General features: G+C 38.7%; 1 long non-coding RNA gene across 1 annotated transcript; it reads right to left on the bottom strand.

Annotated features, from left to right (window-relative positions):
- Positions 1-4918: 4918 nt before the first annotated feature.
- Positions 4919-6428, bottom strand: LOC149091929 (uncharacterized). The gene is made up of 2 exons (XR_016196587.1): positions 5506-6428; positions 4919-5237 (listed from the first exon to the last, which is right to left on the bottom strand). It is a non-coding gene; the product is annotated as an uncharacterized LOC149091929 (long non-coding RNA).
- Between the last annotated feature and the right edge of the window lie 877 nt (positions 6429-7305).

Genomic DNA, 7305 nt, shown 5'->3' with positions numbered 1-7305 from the left:
ATTTAAATGTATTTAAAATATTCTAGGGTATTTATATGGCAAATATAATTTTCTTATTTATGGTAAAAGCTATGGATGGCCTAAGTTAGTATATGACAAATTTACAAATAACTTTTGTATTTATTGTATTAATTTATTCATTTCTTAGTCTTATTTTCCTAAAAACAAATCTAAGATTGAGGATCAATAAAAAAATTCCCATTAAAATAAACTGTTAGTAAGCACTCAAATGAATTGAAGTTGATGTGAGTCATATGACGCAAATCTTAGCTAAATTTTAATATACATATATGCAGATGTATATATATTTATGATATTCCGCAACCAGCATATATTTTCCATTTGTTTTAGCGAGATCAGATCATGTGTTAGTCGAGTCGCTTAGCATATTAAAGGCGACAAAAACACTTTAGTTACAAAACGTAATAATCAATTGACACTATTGTATATACATATATGAAACACATATGTACATATATGCTTTATATGTATGTAGTCTTCTAAACAAGTAGCTAACTCAAATGCCTGTGTCAACGATATTTATCATGCTCTTACATTGTCATTAGAGAAAGAGAGAGAGAGAGAGATACACAGTGTGCATGAGAGCGAGAGAGAGAGAGAGAGAGAGAGGGATAGATGCAGCATATGAAGTATACAAATTGCAATATCTATGCAAATTTATAACAAATAATTACTGACAGCAATATTTCATTAATAATTGCAAGTACTGCGCGCAATACACAACATTTTCTAGATAACATTGCAAACACCAAGCCAGCACAACAGCAACAACAGCAACAACAACAACTGGAACAGCCAGGCCGAGGCACAGTGAGGCAATTAAGCTGATGACGTTGATAAAAATCAACAACGTAGCCAGTTGCTATAATTTATAGCAAGGAAATTATCTACGTTACAAGTCAGATACAATACACATTATATTAAAAATGTGTTATGCCCGTCCCACCGTAGAGCATGTCCCCAGCACCGCATGCAGATGATTTACGATTGCCAACTAACCAAGTGACATCGACTCTGTCACAATGGGCTCACGAGTGCACTTTGTCTCCATATAAACACCACAGACTTCATACATCGACCTTGTGCTCTGCTCCACTCTTTGGACGTTGCCTATAAATCAAGCAATCTATAGTAATTAAAGCTGAACAAGATCATCAATTTTATCCCAGATTATTTTATACTCATTCTTATGCAAAATAAAAGTACAGAAAATAAAACTAGAGGAAACAGAAAATCAGAAATCTTGCAGAAATCCTTGACAAGTATTCTTCTATATATAACATACACATAACATAGATAAGCCTAATCAAGAACCACTTAAGCACACTTATTGCAGTATATCTACCCTATCCTGAATTTATACAATATAAAAATCTAGATGTTCCACAACTTTCTTGTTAACTGTTCTTTAATCTATGGATTTAAGATTATTAGTTTTATTAGAATTTTCCTTTTATAGTATTTTCACATATATTTTGTAAATAAACCAGGAAATCGGAATGATGTCACAATATAAATAAAATCATGATAGTCATATTATACCACCACTGATGTATATCTAGATCTAAATATATATGTACTATATGATAGGTATTCCGATGGCTAATTGAATTGATCGGAACATGCTAGAGCAACTGCTGTCCTGGCCATGTGTTCGCCATGGGAGGACAATGCCCAAATCGAATCGCTGACAGGCAGGCGCGCGTGCTACGTGGAACCCATAAAATCGTGGCATATATTGTCGTACCTGAAATTTACGTGCGACACGACAGCGCAGTCGATGACAGCCGATGGGCGGGGTAGAGAGTGGCGAGTGTCAAACTGCCAGCAATATGCTTGACAATAGTCAGAGTGAGCGAGAGAGAGAGAGAGAGCGATGCTCATATTTAAAATGCAGAACATCGTTGACCACTGTGACCAAAGTCAGAGAGGCGATTGGCATGGTCGGACAATGGGCGGGGTGAGACGAATGGAAGTGGGCTATGAGAATGACTGTGTAGACTTTTCGCTGCACACACACACACACACACACACACACACACACATTGCATGCAGATATGCCAGCTACACATACTCCCTTCTCACTCTCGCACACACTCTCCCTCTCCCAGGCAGTGGCCTGTCAAATGGCTTCACGGCGGTCCACTGGCCGTTGCGTGCGCTCTGCGGGGCCGAGTCGTGCCGACCGGCGCAGGCTCAACACCTTCCAGCGGGCATCATCATTACCATCATCATCGATAAATGCATTTGCCGTTCTCTGCATACAAACTGTTGCTAAATTTATTTATATGTAATGTCCTCTCATGCATATTTAATGTCCACGCATCGGCAAGCGCTAAGAAGATAAAATGCATTCGCCCGCGACCCAGACAAGCTCGCGGCCGACGAGGCTCGATGCTCCATGCCTCCACTTAGGTAGCCGCAGCTCCTCTTGCATACCTGCTTCTGCTTCTGGTCTTCGGCGAGGCACCCAGGCCAGCTTTGTAAGTAGCTTGTTTCGGCTTGTAGTTTCCTGCGATTGACTCCGACGCCTCGCGGATCGTGGACTCCAGAAGTCGCTTTGGGTGTCGCGTGTTTTTTTTTCCTCCTCTCAAGATCTTCACTCTCGTGGCTGCGGGCAAAAGTCTGCTTATGGTCAGCCAATCAAAATGGTAATGCATTTTGGACTCAACTCTTTGAAGAAAGAGGAAGGAATTATAGGACAGTGGACATCGCAGAAATTTATTTATTTAATTTATAAGTTTGTCTGTGTTTATCTATGTATATCTATCCAAGTTTGTCAAATCAAATTATACGATTTCTAAATTATTTCAAAGTCTCAATTTACAATCTGTATTTGTGTTTATTTCATGTACATACATATTTTTATTTAAAAATACAATGAATATCTTAAAGAATGATAAATTATAGTAATAGTAATACCAATAGTAATACTGTACTCCAGTTTTACTGTACTGTATGAATGAATGAATGAATGATTCAATTGTCCTTTTGGATGCATCCATGCAAGATTTTTAAACTTTATAGTCATTTTTAAGTCTCTTTTTCTTTTGATAAACACAAATATAAGCAAAAAAAAAAAAAAAAAATAAATAAATAAATAAATCAATAAAAATAACAAAAAACTGGGAAATCAATATAATTAATATTTGGTAAGTAACCCGTTAGCTTTAACAACGGCTGATATGAGGTTAACAATTCTCAAACTTCATGCATACACACACACATATGTACATATGTCACATACATACATGCATATGTCTGTCACTCAATTCAGTGCATGATTATGCGATTTGTTCTTTCAACATCTCAATGCTTGCCCCCCCTTACTCCCAAACCCCCTTGCTGCTTGCTAATACCCCTTTGGCTCTGCACCTTCCTCCCCCTCTCTCCTCCTCATCGCTTGTCGCCTGAACCGTTATCTTCAGCTTGATACACGCATTGTGCGAGAACAGAGTTGCGCACGAGGAGACTCATAAATCAAAATGACATGAGCAACCGACTCTGGGCATTAATATTTCAACACCATAAATGCGGCGTCAATTCGCACTGGGATGGGATGGAGGCAGGCAGGCAGCCGGGCAGCCGGGCAGGCACACACTGACTGACGATTGCAAACTGTGCATAATAAATAAATAAATATGTAAGTATGTATGTATGTAGGTATGCGTGTGCGAATGTGTGACAGACAGGCTCTCAAACTCTACACACATAAGTCTGCAGTCGCCGCTCACCATTCACCATTCACCACTTCCCACTCTCCACTCTACACTCTTCACTCTCCAGAACTCAGTCTTCAGCCTTCTCACTCCTTGAGCATCAAATCAAATCAACGCAAGCGTTCAAACATGCAACGGAGAGAAGACAAGCCGAGACACGCTCGACTAATTATGGAAATGTCATCCATCGGACGCTGCTGGACTGGGCTGTGCTCCGCTCCGCTCTGCTCTGCAGTGGTGGGATCGCGTTTGTGTGTGGAGACCCCACAAAGTGGAGTGGAGGAAAAGTGAGCAAACACTCAGCGGCACTTGCATGGTAATTTATAAGAAGGAGATTTCTTTGTTGAGAAATTAACCGAGACAGGGAGAGAGAGAGAGTGAGAGAGAGAGGGGCAGACAACGCTTAAGACAGCCAGCGACGCCTTTCAAGTGACAAAAGTTCAGCTCGTGGGTGGCAAAGCCAGACAAAAATCGCCCGGGCCCCCATGCACAATGATATATGGTTTTGTCGCCTGTCATTTGGCTTTGGAAATTATTGTTGAGGCATGCACTTGGTGTGCCTGACGTCTCTTATACACTCACTCACTATCTCTCTCTCTCTCACTCTCTTTCTGTGTCCACTTCTGCTGTATGGCGAAGTATACGTAGATTATAAGTAAATTATTCTTAGTTGTAGCTCAAATATAATTTGAATACATTGATATTTATTTATTTTCGGCTGATCTCAAATTATTTCAGCAAATAAAAGATATACATATTAAATATATTATATTCCATGTAAATTCCATTAAATTCTATTTTCATACATATATCATATTATATATTTTCAATACCTTATTATATTTAATATGATATGATATACTATTTTTCTTTATACATATATTATCCATGGGGTAGGGTATATCAAATTTGTTTTTCTTTTGCATTTGTCTTTTCAGTGGTTGCATTCGACTTGTTGTTGCAGTCGTAAATTTGAATGAATTACGATCTTACCTGGTGTACCATGCCTGCATTTTAAATATATGTATATGTAGTCAACACCTATCTGCGAGCTAGTCGGCGCTTCTAATGGCAAAAAGGTAGTCCTCAGTTCTTACCACGTTTGTCTTCTGTTCAAGTATAATTTGCTTTAACTTTTCTTTCATTTTTTACCTCTTTCGGCTTGTAATATCTGCATATTCTTTCATTTGTATTTTTCATGCGAACCGATTTTTCATCTCCCATTATATTTTGCAGCGAACGGGAAAAATAAATTTGCAAACGGCAAAAGAAATATTTTCACGAAATTCTCAACCGATAAATTCTTGCCACAGTTTTATTTTTCTCCTTTTTTGTGCTCCTCGTGGCTTTCTCCCCGTTCATATTGGTCACCGGCTGACAAGTCCAGTCCTGGTTCGAAGATTCCAGATTCCAGGGGCGGGTGGGCGTTGTGGAATGATAAATGGACGCGGCCAGCGCGAACTATAATGGCCACCGCGATGGCTTTCACCTGTGCAGCTCAAATTTTAAAGAAAAAACCTCCAGCTATCGAGGGAAGTATTTGATAAAGAGATACTCTAGAAATCAGCTGATATATGATATAAAGTAATATTATTAAAAAATAGTTCAGATATGCCTGGAATTGTGTAAAGTTGTTACTCAGGGAATAAATGGGAATTATTAAGATCGTAATATACATAGATCTAAGTAATAATCTAATAAGTATATATTTACATAAGATATTCACAATTTCCAACAACTATTTCGAATGGGAAAAACTTCAAACTCTGCTCGAGTGCAGTGTGCAGGTAATCCTCCGTTATGTGTGCCGCTCCTCTTTGCGATTCTCAGCGATATGTGGCGAAATGGACATTTATGAAAGAATTATTGATGCCAGCGCCAATATGTATGCGTGTATGTCTCTCTCTCTCTCTCTCTCACTTTCTGTCACTCTCTGGTGTGTGCAAAGTTTATAGCATATTTTTTATGACTCTCGCTCGCATCTCACATCCCGCCCCCACGTCGCGCATTTTGGTCACCCGGAGAGGTCATTCCCAATGTGGGCAGCCAAATGCCAAACCGTATAATACAATAAATTGTCAGGTAGTCACTGGGCGGCTAGCTGTCAAAATGCAAGGGCATGGCTAAAATATAGCTCTACCGCCAGTTCTACAACCCGTACTCGTACTCCCACTCCCACGCCCACTGCCGTGTAGCGAAAATTTTAATTTATCGACGCCATATGTGGGCAGCGAGCAGAGTAACTAGTGGGCCTCCCTCACAGCCCTTAAGTTCGCTCGGTTCGCAGCGCAACTTCTTTTTTGGGGGAAATATAAAATTTGATTTACTGCCGTGTCGGTAGCTTCGGCAGCTAACTTCCAGCCGCCTCAAACCCTTCGATTACTCTCCACACCTCTCTTCCTCCTTTACTCTCTCTCTCTCTCTCTCTCTCTCTTCTGTCTCTCAATCTTAGCGGGCATAATTCAGGGGCCAATGTAGCTGCATTCTATGATTTGTGGGTCTCTGGTTTATTGGCTCTGGCATCGGGCCCGACTCCCTGCGCGTTTATTCATTTCGCATTTTGAGTTACGGCCGTTTAGCTCCACGCCCTGTCAGCCCAAAGTGGATCGTTTGCGCTGTGTAAGAGTGGTTGTATCTATGTACCAAATTTGTATATTTAGATGGAACCAAAATTTAAATACCACCGTGCAAATTTGCTCTCGACTACTTTACTCTCGTAAAGGTTTTATTAAAGATGATAGTTGATACATTTAAATTGCTGAAAGAAAACTAAATAAAGATGGACGTAAACTTATATATTCATAAATTCATTTTCTTTTATTGGAAGTGTAAGTATTAAAAAGCTAAAATTTAAATTCAGCTGAGGTATATTTGAATGGGAATCCTAAAAAAAGCTATTGAGAGCCCAAAGTACATCCATTCTTCAAAGTAATTTTGGTAAATTTTACTTTTATTAACTTCAAAAGACTAAATGATTTTGAAATATTACCTTATATTTGTGGATGAGGCCAGAGAATGAATCGTTAGTTTTAAATGAAAACTATACGATATTGCTTTCATCCTGTCACTTAACGATCATCTGAAGATCGTAACAACTTTAAATTTGTATTACATTCTATTTGTAATTAAGCTATTCCTATAGGAATCGCTTACGAATTGAAAGGAGTATATTTGGATTGTGCTCATTCTTTTGTCTGTCTGTATAAATGATAAGCCTTGAGACTAAACAACTTGATGGAGCCAAGATGACAGGATTCTTCCTGATTATATCTGGCATGATAAAAATTATGGGGGGTGGTAGAGACATAAGTATATACTCATGTAAACGATCGATGAGCAAACAGTATTTATTAATCACATTTTCATCCACTTGGCTGGCATCTTAGAAAAGCTATATTTTCTAACTTTTCTTGGTCCAGACACGTTACAGAGTATTACACAGTCCTTGGTGCTCGATTAGAACATTCATGAATTTTTAAATTTTTTTAAAAGAGTCAAATCCCTAAAGGGATTTTCTACTATTATTCTCTGATAATACTATATAATATTATATAAATTAAAGAAA

This window comes from Drosophila navojoa, chromosome 3 (assembly GCF_054131105.1).
Source record: "Drosophila navojoa isolate 15081-1374.11 chromosome 3, UAZ_NAV_1.0, whole genome shotgun sequence".
NCBI lineage: Eukaryota > Metazoa > Arthropoda > Insecta > Diptera > Drosophilidae > Drosophila > Drosophila navojoa.
This window is presented reverse-complemented; position numbering and strand designations above follow the sequence as displayed.